General features: G+C 36.3%; 1 pseudogene; it reads left to right on the top strand.

The window, feature by feature from the left end:
• The first annotated feature begins 1,136 nt into the window (after positions 1 to 1,136).
• Positions 1,137 to 4,023, top strand: LOC120115642 (annotated as a pseudogene).
• The last annotated feature ends 403 nt before the right edge of the window (positions 4,024 to 4,426 follow it).

The raw sequence follows: 4,426 nt of genomic DNA, 5'->3' as shown, positions 1-4,426 counted from the left end.
TTTTATCCCCAAATTTATTTTTTAATTAGTTATATAATTATATTTATTATTTAATATGTTTTACCTTAAATATTATATTGTAGTTAATTTGAATCATTTGTTTTTTACTTGATTTTAGGTTTTTAATTTATATATGTTATGACTTGTTTTGAATATGACTTGTAATATAAAAATTATTTTTTATTAAATATTTTTGATATTTTTATTTAATTTTTTAAATAATTATGACGTCGTCCGATTTTTTCAACCGATCGAATTGATTTGATCGATTGAATCAGTAAACCGATAACATGACCGGTTTACTAACTGGTCTGATTCTAAAAATCATGTACTGGACCTAAATCACACACCATGACTGACGCTCAAAATTTGTTTTTTTTTTTCCTAAAAGAAAATAAAATTGATAGTTTATTCATTTGTTATAGTGTTGTGATGTGGTGTGTTCTGTCGAGTGATTGAGTCCAGGCTAGCATTTCCTCCATGATTGAATAAGGGACCTACTTTACCCCTCTCTCCTCTCCCACATGCTCTCTACTCTCTCACCCCCGTTTCACCCCTTTTCCGTCCTACCCCCTTGCGTGTCACTCTGGGTCTTATCTCCCTTCTTCCCCAGCATACTGACAAACCCTATCTCTTAAACCTTCCAATTTTCTCAAAATTAAACCCACCAATCACACTCTCTCTCTCTCTCTCTCTCTCTCTGACTAATCTTCTCTTAACCCAGCGTTTAAAACCGAATTTGTAGGCCAGAGACGTTATTAATCATGTAATTAGTGGCATTCAATGCTAATTTATTACAATTATTCTCTCTGGTTACACTGCTCACATTGATGAATTTTGAGACAAATAAAATAAATAAAAAGCTGTCATTTTTTACCTGTTTAGTGTCCAAGGTGGAAAACTATTCTTTTTGTGTCTTTTATACGATTAATGCTCATAATAATCCACACGCTTACAGAAAGCACCCCTGTTTTTTTGCGGTGCTTCTTTTTCTCCTTCCTCTCATTATTTTTATTTTTTGTTTTATTTCTACGTTTGTTTCTTTGTTAAGTGTTTGAAACCATATCACTTTTCTTCTTCTTCTTCACTGCTTTCTCTATCTCTCAGTTTTTGCTGTGGCCGTTGACATATGAAAAATGCCAGTAAGTACGTTTCTTTGGCTGGTTTTTTATTCTTTTTCTCCTTTTTGTTTGGATTTTCCAAATCATTAAGTACTGAAGCTTCGATTTTATGGATTTGTTAAATTGTTTCTGGGTTTCTCTGCTAACTGGATTTGCACATCATTGTACTCTGTTCTTGAGTTTGTGAAATTTCAGTTCATTATACAACTCCTTGTTACCACATTTTTGGCTTCATTGGATTCGAAAACTTTCAACTTGTTCATCTTCCTTGAATTTGGAGTTATCTTTGACATTGGAATTTATAACGGTTCAATAGTTTTTTTTTTTGAGTTTATGTATTTGATTTAATGTCTGCTTAATTTTCTGGCAAATTCCCTCTGAGTTTGACAATCACCCATCATTATTAATTCATCATATTTGTATATATGTCCAAAGTTTGTATTCTTCTCTCTTTAGACAAATTTGTTAGCAGTTTTCTCTTTTCGCCTCACAACCTTACGAGACGAGTCTACTTTTGCTGCTACCATTTGTGTTGTATTTTAGATGTTTTTACGTAGTTTTCATACTGTCTGCCACTTATCAGTTTGATATGTTCTCGAGCTCTTTAAGGTAAATTCGGGTTTGATTCTCTTTTGTTCTTGTCTTGTTTATTTGATGTGAAATTCTTGGTCTTTTTTTTAATTGCATATTATTGTTTTCGTTCGAATGATTTATCTCCATTAGTGTCTGAATATTGACGGTTTGGTCTTTTTCGATTCAATTTCGGATGTAGTGGCATTGCTGTTGCTGCTGGCATTGTGCAATGCGATAGGAGTTAATGGAGAAGAGAGCAATGGACAATGTGATCTTAAGTCGACATTGAACTTGAGACCACATAGTGTATCGATTTTGGAATTTGGCGCTGTCGGCGACGGTAAAATGTTAAATACCCTCGCCTTTCAGAATGCCATTTTCTATCTCAAGTCTTTTGCAGACAAGGGTGGCGCGCAACTCTACGTGCCGCCTGGACGATGGCTTACTGGAAGTTTCAATCTTACGAGCCATCTCACTCTCTTCTTGGAAAAGGGTGCAGTCATTCTTGGATCTCAGGTATTTGTTTCCTATATTTTTTTAGGCATGATTTTCCAATACAAACATATCACAAGGAACCATTTTTGACCTTGATTTTGTTTCATACTTTGTTAAGGATCCATCTCATTGGGGCATTGTTGAACCTTACCCTCATATGGTCAAGGAACCGAACTTCCTGGAAAAAGATACCAAAGTTTGATAAATGGGTACATGTTGCATGATGTCGTAATAACCGGTTAGATTGTGTCTCCACTTGTTCATTAAAATCTTGATTGAATCTCAGATAAACTCACACTTGCTTGCTGCACTAGGTGATAATGGAACCATAGACGGACAGGGTTCGGTTTGGTGGGAATGGTTCACATCTCATTCTTTAAACTATACCCGCCCTCACCTCGTGGAATTGTGTCTTCTGTTTATGTGCTTGTTTCAAATATTAATTTTCTTAATGCCCCTGCATACAACATTCATCCAGTATATTGCAGGTTGGTTTGAATACTTGATTGCTTTTAAACTTCTATCCGGTCCGTTGACCATTCCAGATAGTTAAATTGTATCTACTTGGATGTTATGCAGCAATGTGCACATTCATGACATCTCGGTCTATGCTCCACCAGGATCACCATATACCATTGGCATAGTCCCAGGTTCGTGACGAATACTTTTATCACACAATTTCTCTTGAAAAGAATGGTAACTAAAAGAGTTGTTTAGGTTCATTTTCTGGTCAAGCCTTCTGTGAAAATTTGAACGTTTTAACTGTTACTTGGTGCCTGGAAAATTAGTAGTTAGTGAGTTATCTTATATAGTGCTAAAATTTGCTAATGTTTTTGTATCTAATAACCTTAGTAGAACTGAACTCTTTTATTTTACACCTCAAGTGTTTGTGCAATCTTTATCTTTCATTGTGTTTAAAGATGGTTGTGCAAAAAAAAGGATTCTGAATCGTTCTTAACATTCTGCATTTAGATTCTTCGGATAAGGTCTGCATTGAGGACTGCAGCATTAGAATGGGTCACGATGCAATTGCTCTCAAGAGTGGCTGGGACGAGTATGGCATTGCTTATGGAAGGCCTACAACAAATGTCCATATCAGAAGGGTCCAACTTCAATCATCCTCAGGCTCTTCTCTTGCTTTCGGTAGTGAAATGTCTGGTGGCATTTCGGATGTCCAAGTGCAGCAGCTTCACCTCCATGACTCGTTAACTGGTATCGAGTTTAGAACAACAAAGGGCAGGGGTGGTTATATTAAAGAGATTATCATATCAGATGTCGAAGTGCTAAATGTTGGAGCAGCTTTTAGTGCCATCGGCAATTGTGGATCCCATCCGGATGACAAATTCGATCCGGATGCTCTTCCAGTATTGGAGAAAATAACCTTACAGAATGTCGTTGGCACGAACATCAATATGGCTGGAAACTTCTTCGGAATCCAAGAATCTCCATTTACTTCTATATGCCTTTCAAATATCTCCTTATCAGTCGATTCCGCCTCGTCCGATTCTTGGAAATGTTCATACATTTCAGGCTTTTCGGAGTCCGTCTCCCCCAAACCATGTCCTGAAATGGAGAACTTCAACGCATCTTCATCATGCTTTTCCCTCCTGAAGCCAAATGGTAGAGTTGCAATATTATGATGCCATCTTTCCATACTAGAAAAACACATAAATCTCATAGAGCCCTACGCCGTACCGGCTCGAAAATAGTTCAGATTCTTTCAAATAAAACACATGCCTAGAATACCTGTTTATTCGTGGATTCATGTTGTCATTTTGGGCATGTTGCAAGCCAGCAGATTGTTTGTACAGCTCCATTTCTTCATTCTTGTGTATTCAAATTTTTGGTAGTACTGGTACGAAAAGCAAAAAAAAGGTTATTGGGGGTACTTTATAGTGTTGCTGTTGATTGAATTATTCTCTAATGTTTATAGTATTGTTCCAGGTAAAATTGTCATTGTAAATCTTTATATCACTTGCTCTGAATTGCTCAAGGAAATGATAGATGAGGTGACACCCAAACAAGGCTCGTTTTGTTCGAATAAATTGCTTTTAGAGATGGCTTATTATTCTATTTTAAAAGGTATTGAAACCATCTTTAGACGTGCTCTTATTGACGCATTTACTCTCTCCTAAGTTGTGTTAATCATGAATCATATGGCAATGGAGATGACAAACCCTGCACTCATAGTCTCAAATCCCAGTATTCGTTGCATCATCAACAACTAAAATATTAAG

This window comes from Hibiscus syriacus, unplaced genomic scaffold, assembly GCF_006381635.1.
Source record: "Hibiscus syriacus cultivar Baekdansim isolate YM2019G1 unplaced genomic scaffold, ASM638163v2 tig00110270_pilon, whole genome shotgun sequence".
NCBI lineage: Eukaryota > Viridiplantae > Streptophyta > Magnoliopsida > Malvales > Malvaceae > Hibiscus > Hibiscus syriacus.
Note: the sequence above shows the minus strand (reverse complement) of the source record. Positions and strands in the feature narration are given on the sequence as shown.